The sequence below is a fragment of the Tupaia chinensis genome, unplaced genomic scaffold (genome assembly GCF_000334495.1).
Source record: "Tupaia chinensis unplaced genomic scaffold, TupChi_1.0 Scaffold144346_1, whole genome shotgun sequence".
Taxonomy (NCBI): Eukaryota; Metazoa; Chordata; class Mammalia; order Scandentia; family Tupaiidae; genus Tupaia; species Tupaia belangeri.
Genome location: NW_006204205.1, coordinates 290,249 through 308,653, shown reverse-complemented (window position 1 = coordinate 308,653; position 18,405 = coordinate 290,249). Strand labels below are relative to the sequence as shown.

Genomic DNA, 18,405 nt, shown 5'->3' with positions numbered 1-18,405 from the left:
AACACCAAAGACCAAAGGCCAGTGAGGATATAAAACAACTGGAACTCTCATATATGACTGACAAGAATGTAGAATGGTGGAACGGCTTAGAGAGCTGAGTTTCCTATATACATATACCTGTGACCTGATCGGGTGATTCCATGACTGATCATTCACCTAAGAGAAGAGGAAGTCCGTACTTAGAGACCTGTTCAAGAATGTTTATAGAAAACATATTTATAATAGCCCCAAGTTGGAAACAAACCAGATGTTCCTACATAGAAGAATACATTCTAAAAGATGATCGATTCAGGCCAGCTCTGTGAACTGGTGGTCAAGGCAGCCGGATCTCATATACCAACCACAGTTTAAATACTAGACCAGGCAGCTTGAGAAACATGCCAGATATGTGTGTGTGTGTGTGTGTGTGTGTGTGTGTGTGTGTGCATGCCCAAAATCTCAAAAGGTGAGAGAGATGGGGGAGAAGGTTTTTTAGTGTGAACATTACCCATGGGGAGTGCTTTCTTCTCTCCCTTGTTCTCTGTCTGTCTGGTGAGTGTACATGTCCTTTAGCCAATCAATACATAAAAAATTTAAAAATAAATAGATAAATAATGATATATCCACACAATGGAGTACTATGCCCCAGAGAAAAAGAAACTAACTACTATTATGATGAACCTCAAAAACATTGTTCTGAACCACAAGAAAAATCAGAAAGGTCTGGTCCTGTGGCCTTGTGGTTAACGGAGCTGGATCCCACTTGGACAATCATGCGATTTGAATCCTGGAGCCGGCACCTTGAAAAACATGCCAGGCAGATGTGTATGCATGACCAAAATTCCGAGAAAAGGGAGAAATGGAGAAAGGATTGTAGTGTGACCATACTCCATTGGGGTGGGGGAGTGCTTTCTCCCTCTCTTTCTTTCTGTCTCTCTCTCTCTGGTGAGTACATGCACGTTCTGGAAAAAAAAAATGAAAAAAAGAACAAAAAGCCAGAAATCAAAGAACAGAGCCAGGCAATACACAATATGATTCCATTTACATCAAGTTCTAGAATGGGCGCGAGTCATCCTTTATGCAGGAATGAGGAAAGGTAGCTCCTGGGAGCAAGGAGGCAGAGCTTGACTGGAGGAGGTGAGGGACTTTGCAGGGTGATTGAAACATTTACTGGCGACATCTTGTTTGGGATGATGGTGACACAGGTCTGTGCAACTGTCAACACTCGTCAGTTGGAATATTTAAGATCTATGCATCTTAAATATTGGATGTAGGATTGTTAATGTAAAACTCTATTTTTTAATTCTATTTTTAAAGAAGTCACTGTCCAGCACTTACTGAAAACACAATGCACAGTGATTGACTGTATCCATGGTCTCAGCACCCCCAAGGGTGGGACCTGTGATGAGGAAACAACCTCTGAGGGGTGGCAAAGGCGGCTGAAGGGGAGAGACCAAACCTGACCCTGCGGCCGAGGCTTTATCCCCTCCAGTTACCTCTTGGTTTCTCATTTTGTTATCGCACTTGTTACAGAACCTTGCAGGCACTTGGAAATGTACTGGACCGCAAATGTGGATTCCAGTCATGGCCAAATGCTGGGGAACGCCGCTCAGTGTCAGGCACCGAGGGGCTGAGAGACAGCGGTGAAGGATGGGCCAGCTTCAGGAGCCTGCCACCCGAGGGGCCCCACACCGGGGTGTTTGCTGTGCCTGCTGCTTCTTTCCAACCACCTTTGAGCTCTGGCTTGGGTTTATTTTTTTCTTGCCTCCTCTACCCTGTCATCCACACAGAAACCAGGGGGATTGTTTTCTTCCAAAAAACTAATCTGTGCCACTCTCCCATTTAAAGCCCTTATGTGCCCACGCTCTGGCATGATGCCTCATGTATTTCTCTCATTAATCTTGACACAGTCCTGTAAGGTAGGAGGGAGATACTACATTTGCTAACTTGCTGGAGATCATAATTTGCACTTGTGGAGATTGGAATTTGGCTGCCATGTCTGTGCACGGAGTTACACCGCACACAGCTTCTGCTTTTTCATTTTTCCCTCTCTAACCCATCTACAGTGGGCTCAGTAGTGTACCCCCAAAAGATATAGCCAAACCCTGGTATCTATGAATGTGACTTTATTTGCACATGGAGTCTTTGCAGGTGTAACCAACTTAAAATGAGACTATATTGGATTAGGAAGGCCCTAACTCCAGGGGTGGTGTCTTATCAGACGCCATGTGAAGACACAGGGAGAGCACCATGTGATGAGAGAGCGGAGGCTGGAGTGATGAAGGTATAAGATAAGGAGCACCCAGGATTACGGGCAACTCCCAGAACTGGAAACAGCAAGAAAGGGCTCCTCCCTGGAACGTGGCCCTGCCCAAGCCCTGAATTTGGATTTCACAATGGAAGAGAACAAACATTTCTGTGTTATTGAATGGTTTATTGAATATGCTATAGGGTACATGTGCTTGCCAGAAAAAGCTAGGGAGGGGGCCGGACGTGAAATGGCCACACCACAATCCTTCTCCTCTGATCTCCTCTTGGGATTTTGACACACATGTGCCCATGAGATTTTCAAGCTGTGGGTCTGGGACTTGAACTACACAGGCAGCCCCCTTAACTGCCATACCACCTACCGGCTAGCCCAAGTTTCTGTTGTTTTAAGTCACCCACATGAAGGTTTTATATTAAGTCATCCCTAGGAAAATGATAGACCATCTTACTCTTCTCATGGGCCATGCTGGGTTTTCCTTCTGTAGTTTTCCTTGTCCATCCACATACTAAAGGCTCTGAGAAATCCCACAGCCAGAAAACCCATTGACTTTTTTTAAAAAAATGAATTATTATTTTAAGAATGATTTGAGGGACCAGCAGTTGGCGTAATGGCTATGTCGCTGGACTCCCATGTAGTCAACCGCGATTCGCGTCCCTGGACCTGGTGGCTTAAAACTCATGCTGGGTGCGTGTGCATGCGTGCCCAAGATCCCAAGAGGAGAATGGAGGAGAAGGAATTGCGGTGTGGCCATGCCCCCTTGGGGGTTATTTCTCGCTTTCTGTCTCTCTTTCTCTCTCTGGCTTTCTGGCGAGCGCACGCGCCCTATGGCAAAAAGCACTTCAAAAAAAAAAAAAAGAATGATTTGAATTTCACTTTATTTATTTATTTATTTTAAATTTTAACAAAAGAGGGACAGAATAAGAGAGAGTGAAAGTGAGAAAGCAAGCAGCCTGGTCTGAGATTCAACCCACGGTCATCCATGTGCGAGTCCAGCACCCTTAACCACTATGCCTTCTGCCAGCCCTGTCATTCAATGTTTGCTTAAATCAAGTGTTGCCCAAGCAAATTTGGCAGTGGGACTCCTTGCTTACAACATGCCTTTTAACATGGTGTGAGTTGGGGTTCCAGGAGGCACACTGTGGAAAATGCTGTTAAAAGCCAAACAGGCCTCCTTCCTGGCTAACACGGTTGTAACCATCGCACCCAGAGGTCCTCTTGAGGAACACACCTTCTCGATTGAACCCACTTGAACTTATTTATCACGTTTGACAGCCCCTTGACACACTCATCAGCACTGGGGAGGAAAAAAGACCTGAAGAGATTTAATCACTACAGAAACGGCTATGAAAATGCCACTCACCAGCAGTGAACACGATGGTAATATTTAATCTCGGACAGGGACCCACAGGCAAAAATAGCAGAGGCAGATGCTGGCTTGTGTTGTTCCGTGTAAGTGTGAAAGACAAGAAGTCTGAAATCTGGAGCAGCCGGTGGGAACTCTGCATTTAGCTTCTGCAGAGGAATTTCCCCAAAGGCAAACCTGAACGCTTCAATCACTGCTCAGCGATGCTGAAGTGTGCCTCTCTCAGAGCCAAGAACGCCTCAGAGATAACCCCACAAGCCAGCCTTGCAAAACCTCCCTTTTATTGGTACAGGGTGAGAAGCAATGTGTGCTTACCCTCCGCGGCTGCAGATACCAGGGCCACACACTCGCTTAGTGTGCAAGGAGCTGTTTCTGCCCTGACCCCACAGCGTTCTCACAAACGGACACTCTACGGCAAGGTCAGGTAATGCACGAAGCACCTGGCATCTTGCTGCCATTTCCCTGCCACCCATTTCTAATTGTTTCACTTCTTTTTTTTTTAAAGAATTATTTTATTTAACTTTATTTATTATTATATCATTATTATTTTTCCATTTGATCAGAGAGAGACAGAGAGAGAGAGAGAGGGAGGGAGAAAACAAGCCACCAGGCCCGAGACTTGAACCGTGGTCGGCCATGTGGGAGTCCAGCGCCTTTTAACCACCACGCCACTTGCCGGCCCCAAATTGTTTCACTTCTCAGCAGACATGTCACTGCCTCCAGGAAGCCTTCTTTGACTCTTCTGCCTTCTGAATCCTTCTGCTTTAATCCCCCCAAGTACCTTGGATGTCTTCCTTGAGGTGCTGGCACCACACAATGACTTGCTCAGTGACTCTCCCCGCCAGACCATGGGCCTCAAGAGGGCTGGATGTCATGGCTACCACTGTGTCTCTGCTCAGCGTGTGGCCCGAGAGGGCATCAGAACATAGCTGATGAAAGAACGTCTGCCCCTCCTTGGGGTGCCCCTCGGTCCACACTGCCATGCCCACAAGCGTCCTTTTCCTGTCTGCTAATCTCCCAACATCTGGGGGGAAAGGTCTTCAGAGTCATGAGCACACTTCTGATTGTGTGTTTTTATGTTTTTAAGGCTTTTGCCATAGGACATATGTGCTCACCAGAGAGACCGAGAGAGTGAGAGGGAAAGCGAGAAATCGTCCCTCCAGAATGTCCACGCCTGGGACCAGCAGTTAGCGTAATGGCTATTAATATAATCTCTTCTCCTCCATTCTTCTCCTGGGATCTTGGGCACGCACGCACATGTGCCCAGTGTGATTTTCAAGGCACCAGGTCCAGGACTTAAACCATGTTCATCCTTGGGACCAGCAGATGGCCTAATGGCTATGTCGCTGGACTCCCATTTAGTCAACCACAGTTCCCAGTTTCCAGATCCGGTGGCTTAAACTCACGCCGGGTGTGTGTGCATGCGTGCCCAAGTTCCCGAGAGGAGAAGGGAGGAGAAGGGATTGTGGAGTGGCCATCCGCCCGGGGGGATGGTTTCTCACTTTCTGTCTCTCTTTCTGGTGAATGCTCGTGCCCTATAGCAAAAACCTCTAAAACAAACAAACAAACAAAAAGCCATGTTCATCCATGTAGGAGTCCAGGACCTTAACCACGACACCACCTGCTGGTCCCTCCCTTCTGGTTATGTTGCCACATCGCTGGGCTCAGGGTTGGGTGCGTATAGTGGCCTCAGGCTGATGCGAAGATTTCCATCCTGCAGCACCTATCTGCGTCACTTGCTCTGTTCAGTTCAAGTCCCAGCTGTCACGTCCCATTTGGGACGCAGCTGGAGGTTATGAAGAAGACAAAGATTCCAGTGATGGGTCCACGCCCTGTTTGAGTCTAAGGAGGTCCCAGTGGGCAGTCACAGGAGGTCTCTGCTACGGGGTCACACAGAGCCAGTTCTCTGAATGTGCGTATGGGCAGCAAATCAAGCTAGCAGCAAGGCTGTTTGCTTAGCCGGTTCTGTGTCTCAGCTACATCAGGTACCTGACTCCAGGCTTGCCTTTAACTAGTGTGCATAGATTCCAGGTCAGAGGTCAAAGCAATGCAGAGGTCAAAGCAACGGATGACTCCTCCTCCCCAGGCCTCAGGCTTTCCAAAGCTCTTTCCTGCATCACAGCATAGATCCTTCTGCTCAATAGCAACATCTCCATCTTAAAGTTTATTTTATTTCTTCTTATTATTATTATTCAGTTTGACCAGGGAGAGACAGAGAGAGAGAGAGAGAGTGAGAAAGCAAGCCACCAGGTCCAGGACTTAAACTTTAGTCAGCTATTTGGGAACCTAGCGCCTTAATCATCATGCCACCTACCGACCCCACTGAAGTTTATTTCTTAAGAGAGAAAAAGAGATATAGGCACCCTCGATTCATCATACGGTAATCCCCCCTGCCAGCCTTCCAGTCGGCCAGGATTAGGGGTGTACACTGGCATGTTTCAGGTCAACCTAGGATCCAAGCCACAGACTTCCACCAGGTTTCAGCATGGCGGAGTGGCGCCTGCCACCTGCACCACTGAGCTTGGCCAACACCTCCACTTTAAAGAAGAGAACTCTGAGGCCCGGAGATGTGAGATCCTTTGGCTAAATTCACAGACTTGGAACTTCTGACTTCAGACCAGTGCTGTCTGACATCATTTTAAGGGACACATATGAGGGCTGAGTTGGATCAACGTTAGCTAGTTTTGTTTGTTTGTTTAATAGTTACTAAGTTCCAGGAAGCATGTAAGAGTTTTACATATGCAATCTAATTTAATCCCGTTTTTAACTCTTCAAGGTAAGTGTTATCTCTGTTGTATAGATAAAAAAAACCGAGGGACAGAGAGGTTAAATAACTTTCCCAGCATAACATAGCTAAGTGCAAACAAAATATAAATGTAATGTAATATGAATGTAAGTGTAAGTATAGGAGCTGGAATTCAAACCCAGTACTGTGTATACTCTTAACTTACCTTTCTAGCAGCGAGTTTCCTGGTGCCAGGCAGACTGCAGTACGTGGTCTGGGTGACAATTCAAATTTAGCAGTGTCCCTGATTGCCTGTCAGAGTTGGGGCGGGAGGCAACCCTGACTATCCTCCTCTGGTACAGACGGGCATGACTGGGAGGGCTAAGGGGGCCTTGGGGCTGCAGAGAACTCTTGGCCCAATGAAGATAGCCTGGGACTGGCCATTGCCTCTGGGGCCCTGACCCCTTGCTGTGCTTGCTATCCCTCCCTGGGACGTGGTTCTCTCTGCAGGTCTGTGCTGAGAGCACTCTGGCCTGGACCCCTCAATTCAGAGCTTCATACATATCCACCTGTTTGAGGTCTGACTCCCAGAGAGCAGCAACCCTTGTGTCCTCTCCCGCCCGGTGCAGAGTGGGCCGCTGCCTTCATGGTGGTCACAGGGAGGGCTGATCCTGCCACCTATGGGTGTGGGGCCGTGGGCATGTTCTATAGCTTTCCTGGAGCTTTGATTTCTTCATCTGTAAAGTGGGGACACTAACACGTATCCCACGAGTCCTCAGAGGAGTCAAGGAGGTAACGGGGCCAGCGCGGAGTAAATGCTCTGTAACTGTTAGCTCTGATGCCGATGCTACTGCCAAAGGCAACAGCAATGACAAGGTGTGAGCTGCCTACCCAGGTTCCACCATGCCGGACCACTTGCTAACATCACTTAGACCAACCTAAGTGGAGATGAGCAAAAGAATAGTTGATGACCTGTACAAAGTTGGCTGAATCGTCTTTGTCATTTGTAGCTGGGCTCGGGCTCTTTCAATCTGTGAGTTCGAGCAAGTGACTTAGCCTTTCTGAGCCCTTCCACTCTGAAGAAAATTTGCCTGCAGCATGAGGTCTGGGTCCAATTCTGGAGAGATGGAGCTGGGCCATCCCAGGGCATCAGGATGTCAGTGGCTCCCATGGCAAAGTCGAAATCGCCCACCCTGACCCACTGGCATGGTGGCAGGGGCTGTCCCTGAGGGTGAGCTGGCCAAGCTGGAACACAGGCAGGTTGTGAGACAGCTGTGCCACCTCCCATCTCAGGAGTCCCTCGGCTGCTCCTCATTTCTTTGAATGTTGCAGTCTCTTCCCAGCTGCCTACCTGCTCACCAGTCCAGCTCTTTCTGTGCCAAAATAGCCTTCTCCCTGTGAGAAGGTGCCCAGTCTCTGAGGCCAGATCCTGGCCGTCACACCTGCCACCTGGGTAAACACGGAGGGAGATGTGAGTCACGAGCCCCTGAGGCCCTGGAGACCTGGGCCAGGCACTAGGGGGCCAGGATGACTCGGACCTTCCCTGTCCTCACACTGGGTGTGGAGGGACACCAGAGCAGGAGCAGGGTCTCTGCACTCGAGCACGCTCAAGTCAAGCCCTGGCCTTGCTGCTCGCTAGCATGTGAGTTTGTGTGACCTTTCAATTCTCCTGGCCTCAGTTCCCTCATCGGTAAGCTGGGTTAACAATATTGCCCACCTCAAAGAATTGAGGGGATAAAATGCACTCGGCCCAGGGCCTTGAGCACAGCAAATACTCAGTCATTACCAGCCATCGTCAGTGCTTTGCTACTCTTTATTGAGAAGCCCATGGTTGGAAGAAGAAATCTGGGAGCCAGGACTGGATGCAGTGGGGGACTGGAGAAGGGACACCTGGTGCTACTGGACATGTCAGAGGTGCTGCCAGGGTGACCGTAAAGAAGGAACTCCCAGGAGGACGGGAGATGAAAGGGGCACAGCCTTCCCCTGCCCCCCAACCACTGATACGTGGGCACACCTTGTCTCCCATCCAGGGCTGCACAGCAGACGGGCCACGATGTGCATCGCAGAAGAGCCGAGGTGCACTGGGGGCAGTGGTGGTGGGTGAGAGGGCAGTCCCTATGACTCTGATGATCAGGAAAGGCTTCATGGGAGAACTGGATTTGTCATGGACTCTAAGAACAGTTGCCTGTGGGTCATGGAGACCAGGTAGAGCAAAGCACAGAGACAGTGTGGGGAATGGGGAGTGAGGCTGTGGGTGTTTGGTGAGTGGATTGAGCTGGGGTCCTTCCGGTGACAGACAGGTGGCAGAGGCCTGGATGCCCCTGGAGTAGTGCCAGTGGGTGAAGTGACAGTCTAGCCTGGATCCTAGGAATGCTTGTGCCCTGTTGGGCACAACCCCGTGTGTGGAACCCACAGCCCATGGGCCACTGAGGAAGGGCTTGGCAGGTGCCAGGGGCCTGACCCTATCTGATTGGCCAACTTTGCAGCCCAAAGCAGGGGCCCTGTTGCGTGGGCTCCCCATCATTGTCTCATGATTTCCCTTCTGCTTTCTGGGGCCATCTGTCCTGCCCAGCACTCTGCATCTCCCTTCAACCGGCTGCCTAGACCCCATCCACCTTGCCCAACTCTGTATCCAATCCATCTGCAAGTCCCCGGCCTCCAAGGTCCTGTATGTTCTGGCCCTCAGGCCCTCCCAGACCTCGGTTCCCACTCTCTCTTGCTCCCTGCATTTTAGCTACTCGGCCTCCCCGTCATTTCTCACATACCCCCAAGCACACACCTGCCTCGAGGTCTTTGCTCTTGCTGTTCCCTCAGATACCCTCATGGCTCGCTGCGTGCCTCCACCCAGGTCTCTGCTCTCATGTCACCTCCTAGAGAGACTGCCCATGACCCCTCAGCTAGAGCAGCTTCCCCACCCCTCTCTTTTCCTGTCATCCTGTTATCGTCTCATGTCTCTTATCAGCCTGAAATGGTCTCACATATTTGTCCATGTGTCTGCTTCCCACAGCTCATCTGCCAATCATGGGGCCAGGGACCATGGCTGTCTTGCTGATTGCTGGACTCCAGCGGGCTTCACGGTAGAACAGCAAGGTGTGCTCATGTGCTCGGGGGTGGGTAGGGGACAGGTGGGTACGGGGAGTTGAGGCTTCAGTGCCTGGGGTTGAGTGTGAGAAAAGAGGGTAAAGCCTGGGTAGTTGGATCCCAGAGCCTGGGACAATCTTTCCCTGCTGACTCTAAGGCACTGTGACACAGACCCCCAAGCCTTCCAGGAAGCAGGGGCTGGGGGTGGGGATATAGCTCCTGTTCTTGGGCTCCTATTTTTAACATTTTGCTATGGAAACTTGAAAGCATCTGCAAGAGTAGAGAGACTGGTACATACCATGTACTCATATCGCTCTGCTTCCACAAGGATCATCAACTCCTGCCAAATCTCATGTCATCTATTCTGCACCCCCCAGGTTTCATCTGAAGCGAATTCATGGGCCCTCCTTTTGTGTAGAGAGCTTAGTAATATTTCCTGGCGAGTGCTTTCTGCAGCCTTCCAGTCCCACCCCACCCCACCACTGCCGGAAGTATCCTGAGTCCTCGGGTGCTTTGTCTTCTTTCCCAGTTAAATCTCGCTCTCAGAAAGAGGTCGGCTAAATATATTCCCACTGAAGCAGAAATGACTGAGACGTGCATGGTCACCGGGATGGCGCAATCATCCAAATCCCATACTTCAATGGCGGGGTGTGGGCTCCTTCGTAGTCAGGCTGGCCCATCCCAGGTCACCTGCAGGACCATGGCTGGCTGGGTCAGAGGTGGTGACATTGCTGCTTCGGTGCCCTGTGGGGAGGGAGGGAGGTGCAATGGAAGGAATGACTGCTGTGAACTGGGGCCCAAGTGTCTTCAGGACCACCTCGATGATGAGAGGTGGGGCAGGCTGCTGGTGAGAACTGGGCTGACCCTCATCACAACCACGGCTAGAGGGGCTCATGCACCCCCGCCCCGTCCCCTATCCTATCCTTCTAAAATGTGACCTTTGCTTTTCTTAAAGTTGGTCAAGTGCCATTTCACTGGATAGTGTTTTCACTTAGATTGCATGGCCACCCTGCCAAGGTGATTTTATTACTGTAAAATGTGGGAAACTCCATTTTGAGTGGAAAATAATACAAAGCAGATTTTGCTTCACATGTTGAAATTCGTTGGAAAATTGAGATCTCAACCAACAACTCTTTTCATGATAGTAAAATAAAGACCCCCCAATACCTCCTCATGTTTCTGGCTCAGGTGCCCCACCTCTCCCCCAAATGATGGCACTGCCCGTGTCCTGCTGCCCACGGAGCCTGCTGAGCCTGAGAACCGCCCTGTTTCTGGGGAACGAGTTGGAATCAGGTGGATGCCACAGACCTGGGCTCATGGGCCAATCCCTCCGACCCCACTCAGGTCCTAGGCCAACTCTCCGGCCTGATTTCCCACTACACTTTGTGCAAAACTGTGGGAAGACCCCTCCTGGAGGCTACTTCTTAATACCTAGGTCCTGGCTTACAACCTTCAATGAGCAGAAGAACCAGCCAGAGAGCTTGAGACAAATCCAGATATTTGACCCCATCCCAAAGTTTTGATTCAGCCCATGAAAGACAGGGCCCTTGAGTGTGCAGAGTAAGCTTGCCTTGGTGCCTTGGAAGCAGGGCAGTGTCTGGGTATAGGCATTGCTATACCCAGAGGTGCAGTGTGGCAGGGGCCTAGAGTCGAAAATGCTGAGTTTGCCCTAGTCACTGTGTAACGTGACCACCCTGAACTTTGGTTTTCTCCTCTTAAAAGTAGGTAATAATAATGCCTACCTGACATGGCTCGTGTGGGTTATAGAAGATGATCTTCTGAGTTCAGCGTAGCACTAGGCACACCGGAAGTGCCCAGCTCACATTGGTACTGTAATTATTACTATTGTATTCCAGACAGGGTTTCATTATTGTGATCCTCCTGTCCTAGCCTCCCAGCTGGCACTTCAAGCATATGCCACCATGACCAGTTCTTTTAGACAGGGTCTCACTAAGTTTCCCAGACCACCCGCAAGCTTGTGATCCCCCTAACTCAGCCCTCCCAATTCAATTATAGGCACAAGCAACCTACACGTGGTCTGTAAGTTGAACTGGAAATTGAACCTGGGCCTCTATGTGGTCTTAGCCTGTGGAGCACAGCTTCTCAGTAGTGCATGCCACCATGGCTGGGCTTATTGCCACAACTACATATCTGCCCCCTCCTTCCACTTCCACCTTTTTTGAGAATATCATCAGCTGACTCTGAAAAAAAGGGAGAGGGCTGATATGAAGCATTTACCTATTCCTGTGGTGTAAATACTCCTGCCATGTTGGGAGTATTTAAAGCTTACCACATGATAGCATTAAATATGAACCTGGGAACAGATGTATACCATGAGCCTTTATTTGCTGGTTAAAGCCGGCTCCAGCGTACCATTCAGTAGGTCCCCTTCACTGTGATTCCCCTCTCTCCCCCACCAAGTGTGTCACTGCTGCCTCAGCTAGAGCTAGTAACTGCAAAGGGCTGTGAGCTGGTGTAATTGCTACCTCCTGCTGCAAGGGGCAGCTGGTTTTTGCACAGTTCTGTAGTCTGCATGTATTCATGGTTGATGCAGGAAATGGGAATTGTAGCCTCAAATTGCTGTCATTGGGAACTCAGACCAGAAATGATTATCAAAGAGATGATGGCTCCAACCCGCTAATATTTACCATTCGCCATGGCCTGCATGAAAGCGTGTGATGCCTCTGAGGCCGCTGCGTCTGCTTTGCTGGTTCTGGTTTTGTTCTATTTTGTTTTGATCATTGAGAAAAGCAGGCTTATGTCAGGAAACAAGCGCGGGTCTTGGAGACAGACTGTCTGGGATCAAATCCCAGCCCCGCTACCTTACAAGATCTGCGTGACCTGGGCAAGTTAGCCAGCCTCTCTGGAGCTCAGTTTGCTCCCCTGGTAAGTGGGTGTAACAGTGTGTAATACCACACTTTGAGAACTCAAGGTAGCGTATGCTATGTGCCTACGGAAAGGTCTTGAAGAGAGAAGAATCTATGAATGGGAGCTAAGCCTGTGGCCATTCCTGGGGAAAAGGCACTTTCCAAATAGCTTTTACAACACTGTCCTTGATACGGGGGTTGAGAAGCTCGTGGAGAATCCAGCCTCCATTGTATAGGTGAGAAGAGTGGACAGTCTTCAAAATGGCAGATATCAAAAGTGCGTTTTCGGGACCAGCAATTAGCGTAGTGGCCATGTTGCTGAACTCCCATGTGGTCAACTGCCGTTCGCGTCCTGGATCTGGTGGCTTGCAATTTATGCCGGGCGCATTTGCGTGCATGCCCAAGATCCTGAGAGGAGAATGGAGGAGAAGGGATTGTGGCATGACCATCCCCCCTGGGGAGTGATTTCTCGCTTTCTGTCTCTCTGTCTCTCTCTGTCTGTCTTGCGAGCGCACGCACCCTATAGCGAAAATCTCTCCAAAAAAAAAAAAAAGTGCGTTTTCTTCTCAAAGTAATCTTTTCTACATAAAGAAATATTTAAGTTCTCCCCTATAAACCCATCAGGTATACTTTTTTAAGTTTATTTTTTATTTCTCCTGTGTGAGAGAGAGACAGAGAAGGAGAGACACAGGCACCCCAACAGGTCTTCAAACCACAATCCGCCTCTAGCCTCAATCCTCTAGGACCAAGGCACATGTAGAAAGTGAGATGCCAGAAACGGGCCTGGGATGGTCCCACATGATTTCAGCATCACTGAGCATGGCGGTACTGCTGCGTCACCACAGTTAACCGAATCTTCTTCTTAACCAAGTTTGGTGGATATATTTGAGATGCTTTCGTTTAAAATATAGTTGGGGGACTGGACAATGGCACAGAAGAAGGCAATGCTCTGTGAAGCTGACCAAGTGGGAAGGTAACCAGTTCAAATCTGGAGACCTCTCTGAGTATGAAGGGCACACGTGTGCCGTGATCAAGAGCTGACCGAGGCCGGAAGTGGATCATGGCATCAGGCCTTGGTGGGGGTGTCTATCCTCTGGTCTCTTTCTCTTGGAAGAAATAAATACATTTTGGAAGAAAATAAATATTTATTTCTAAATAAATAACTATGTTAAATGGTTACATGTCCCTTAGAAGTCTGGCCATAAAGTATGAAACGCTTGGACATGTTGGAGCTACAAAATGGGTATACCCAGTTCCCAGCTGAGGAACGCTCTCGGAGAGAACCACCTGACCAGGAATACCTGCCGCACGACTTTGCATGGCCCGAGCCAGCACGGTGGAGATGCCATTCAGCTCTCTGCGGGCTACCCCGGTGTCCTCAGGCTATGGGGCAGAACTGCTCCCAGCTGGCTTTTGGCCTCTCGTGGAGGTGTGAACTCAGTGTGATCTGCTGTGTCCTTGCTACTTGGGGACAAGGGAAGCTCCATGCCGAGGGTCACAAGGACAGCCCTAAGAAACAGCCCACCATCTCCTTCCTCTCCAGGCCTGTCATTCACTCCCTCTCTCTCCCTTCATGTAGGCCCGGGAACACACAGGACCTGCTTAAGCATGAAAAGCAGAGGTCTCCTTTCAAGTTGTTACTGACCCCCAACTCTTTCCAGGATATTAGTCCATCCTTTTGTGCTCTCTCTTCATGAGGTCATACTGCTACTTGGGGTTGTACCCCAAGATTGCCATTGTTTCCTGGGTCTCGCTTGCTCCAGTTTGATTGACAAGCTCTGTTGGCTCTCCCTGTGCGGCTTTTCACTTGGATTCCTCCTGGTGACTTCCAGTGCTGCCACCTCTGCGGCCCTCAGCTTACTCACCTGGATGCAGGCACTCTCCTACCATCCTCCCTGCCTCTAGTATCCCCCTCATCATCACCTCCTCTCACCCAGAGACCCTGGACTGCCTTCTTCATCATCGTCTGGAAGCAGAGCTCCCCCAGCTCCTCGCCAGCCTGCTTGAAAACTTTCCACGTCTTTGTTGGCTGGAAATGTTAACGATTTTTCGAATGGAATCAGAGCGTCTTTTGTTCCAGAGTTTTCTCATTGTTTTCTTTCCATGGGATTGTAGAAAACATCTCCCGCCAGGCACACCCTACTGTTTTTGTGGAAATTATAGGCTGCAAATAACTGCTTAAGTCAACTGCCAGACGAGGTACTCGCTTCAGAGGGAAAATTCCAGCTGTTGAACAAGTTTCTGGGCTTTATTTTTGGAGCAAAGAGTTCATCAAGTGAAGAACAGAATTTTCCAGGTGCCTCACCTCCATTCTTATCACAAGCATGAGCATGCCCCTGAGTGGGATACTTCTTTCAAGCTCCAATTTATAACCCCAATGCTTATGCATCCCCTTTTTCTGTTGATTTAGATAAAACACTTTGGGGGGCACAGAGAGAGGAACAGAGAGAAGAGAGAGGACCTGAAAAAGAGACCAGTCCCTAATGGGCTTCTCCTGAGGCCAGATTGTGTTCTTACCTCAGGCTCCATGAGTTGATACTTTGTCTGAAGATACATCCTGGTTTAAGCCAGAAAACAAGAATTAACAGTCTCAACTGAAACCCATCAAAAAAAAACAATGTCTTTTTCTTTCTTTCTTTCTTTCTTTCTTTCTTTCTTTCTTTCTTTCTTTCTTTCTTTTTTTTTTCTTTTTTTTTTTTTTGAGAGGTTTTTGCTATAGGGCGTGTGCACTCCCCAGAAAGACAGAGAGAGATAGAGAGACAGAAAGTGAGAAATCACCCCCCAGGAGAGATGGCCATGCTGCAATCCCTTCTCCTCCGTTCTCCTCTGAGATCTTGGACACTCACGCACACACGCTGGGTGTGAGTTTAAGCCAACGGGTCCGGGACTCGAACATCTGTCGACTACAGGGGAGTCCAGCGACATAGCCGTTACATCAACGGCTGGTCTCAAGACCAACTTCTTCCCCTGGAACACTTGTGAGAAGAACGGGGTACCCCTAAAGAAGCTGCCCAATATCTGTGCTCACCCCTTGCATGTGGGCAACCTTTCTTTCCTCTAAGCATTCTGGAAACAAGCGCACATGCAGTATGTTCACCTGTGTCTTCCTCAGACCCCACGCCCCTCAAATGCCCCTGGGCTCCCTCAGCCAAGCATCTATAGATGCACCATCCATCCTTGGGCAGTACCATTCAGGACGGCACTGTGTTCTAGAACCTGCCCTACCACAGGCATCCCGTCAAAACGTATCCATGTATCCTGTCTACCCCCACCACCACCGGATCCTGCAATGAGCTGAACCCATAACTAAGCTGTATTTTGGGTTTAATGAGCCGTGCTTGGTCAGCCTTAACCTAATAACTTAGTATTCGAAATGTGCCTCACTTGCCAGTAGCAGCAGCCTCACTTAAGAACTTATTAGAAATGCAGATTCTTGGGCCCACCCAGACCCTCTGAATCACAACCTATTAATGCATCTTTAATAAGAAGGTGATTCAAATGTGCATTAAAATCTGGGAAGCACTAACCTAATATGTATTTTTGCCCTTTCAGAAGCATTATGACTTTCAGTGCTAGACAGTCCATGTTAATGTTGCCAGTAGTTTGTCATTTCACACTTTTCTAAAGCAGCCTGCTTGAAAACTTTCCACGTCTTTGTTGGCTGGAAATGTTAACGATTTTTCGAATGGAATCAGAGCGTCTTTTGTTCCAGAGTTTTCTCATTGTTTTCTTTCCATGGGATTGTAGAAAACATCTCCCGCCAGGCACACCCTACTGTTTTTGTGGAAATTATAGGCTGCAAATAACTGCTTAAGTCAACTGCCAGACGAGGTACTCGCTTCAGAGGGAAAATTCCAGCTGTTGAACAAGTTTCTGGGCTTTATTTTTGGAGCAAAGAGTTCATCAAGTGAAGAACAGAATTTTCCAGGTGCCTCACCTCCATTCTTATCACAAGCATGAGCATGCCCCTGAGTGGGATACTTCTTTCAAGCTCCAATTTATAACCCCAATGCTTATGCATCCCCTTTTTCTGTTGATTTAGATAAAACACTTTGGGGGGCACAGAGAGAGGAACAGAGAGAAGAGAGAGGACCTGAAAAAGAGACCAGTCCCTAATGGGCTTCTCCTGAGGCCAGATTGTGTTCTTACCTCAGGCTCCATGAGTTGATACTTTGTCTGAAGATACATCCTGGTTTAAGCCAGAAAACAAGAATTAACAGTCTCAACTGAAACCCATCAAAAAAAAACAATGTCTTTTTCTTTCTTTCTTTCTTTCTTTCTTTCTTTCTTTCTTTCTTTCTTTCTTTCTTTTTTTTTTCTTTTTTTTTTTTTTGAGAGGTTTTTGCTATAGGGCGTGTGCACTCCCCAGAAAGACAGAGAGAGATAGACAGAAAGTGAGAAATCACCCCCCAGGAGAGATGGCCATGCTGCAATCCCTTCTCCTCCGTTCTCCTCTGAGATCTTGGACACTCACGCACACACGCTGGGTGTGAGTTTAAGCCAACGGGTCCGGGACTCGAACATCTGTCGACTACAGGGGAGTCCAGCGACATAGCCGTTACATCAACGGCTGGTCTCAAGACCAACTTCTTCCCCTGGAACACTTGTGAGAAGAACGGGGTACCCCTAAAGAAGCTGCCCAATATCTGTGCTCACCCCTTGCATGTGGGCAACCTTTCTTTCCTCTAAGCATTCTGGAAACAAGCGCACATGCAGTATGTTCACCTGTGTCTTCCTCAGACCCCACGCCCCTCAAATGCCCCTGGGCTCCCTCAGCCAAGCATCTATAGATGCACCATCCATCCTTGGGCAGTACCATTCAGGACGGCACTGTGTTCTAGAACCTGCCCTACCACAGGCATCCCGTCAAAACGTATCCATGTATCCTGTCTACCCCCACCACCACCGGATCCTGCAATGAGCTGAACCCATAACTAAGCTGTATTTTGGGTTTAATGAGCCGTGCTTGGTCAGCCTTAACCTAATAACTTAGTATTCGAAATGTGCCTCACTTGCCAGTAGCAGCAGCCTCACTTAAGAACTTATTAGAAATGCAGATTCTTGGGCCCACCCAGACCCTCTGAATCACAACCTATTAATGCATCTTTAATAAGAAGGTGATTCAAATGTGCATTAAAATCTGGGAAGCACTAACCTAATATGTATTTTTGCCCTTTCAGAAGCATTATGACTTTCAGTGCTAGACAGTCCATGTTAATGTTGCCAGTAGTTTGTCATTTCACACTTTTCTAAAGCTTTTTCACAAATAGGAACTTGTGCGGTTATTGGAGCAGCTACTATGGTTCCCGGAGGCACTAGGGACCTAGAAGATTCCTCCCGGCAGCTCCAGCCCGGGCCTGGGCTCTGCCAGCTATTTACTCAGTAGCTGAAGATGGAGTAAAAGCAGAGCCCCTGAGGGAGACAGGACAGGGGACAGCATCTCCATTTCCCACCTGAGGAAACTCAGGCTCAGACAGGTCGAGACTGGCTCAGGCTCAGTTCATCCACAGTAGGCCAGATACTTCTATCGCTTCTGCTCTCAATGACTCAAGCTACAGTAGTTCTGAGGCTTTCTGATGCTTCCTAGCAGGGAGATTGGAGTGCTCAGGCCTGGGCCCCTTCTGTAGACTCTGATCTCAAACCTCTGCCCAGCCCCATTCTGAGTTTCTGTTGTGCTCCTGGCCGCAGGCTCTGTCCACCCAGCGCCACTCCCTCGGAGGCCAGAGGCGGAAGGCAGGTTGTGGTGGGAAAACCCACAGGGAGCTGTTCCCGGAGAGAGGAACACCTGCTCCTCCTCCCCAAGCTCCCACCTTCCCAGGGCCAGAGAGGAAGCACACAAAGGCCGGGGTGCAGTAAGGGTGAGATGCGAGGCAGGGCTAGTAATAATGGCTTCCGGTTGTGAGGTTTATGAAGTTATTAACCCCGGGCTCCCCTACCCCGCGGGCTTTGGGCTCTGGCCATCCACCTGGCGCGGGTTAGGTGTGGCCAGAGTACAGATAGGCCCTGGCGGACAAGCTCCCGCGCCTGAGCCGGAGCCTGGCCGAGGCCGACAGGCGGGCACACAGATCAGGAAGGGCGTGGAGGAGGGGTCTGAGCTCTGTGGCCCTGCATCGCAGGAATG

At 49.3% G+C, this 18,405-nt stretch overlaps 1 long non-coding RNA gene across 1 annotated transcript; it reads left to right on the top strand.

Annotated features, from left to right (window-relative positions):
- The first annotated feature begins 1,044 nt into the window (after positions 1–1,044).
- LOC102474379 (uncharacterized) lies at positions 1,045–14,719 on the top strand. Its single transcript, XR_337129.1, has 5 exons — positions 1,045–1,116; positions 3,904–4,035; positions 8,367–8,412; positions 9,344–9,426; positions 13,864–14,719. It is a non-coding gene; the product is annotated as an uncharacterized LOC102474379 (long non-coding RNA).
- Positions 14,720–18,405: the final 3,686 nt, after the last annotated feature.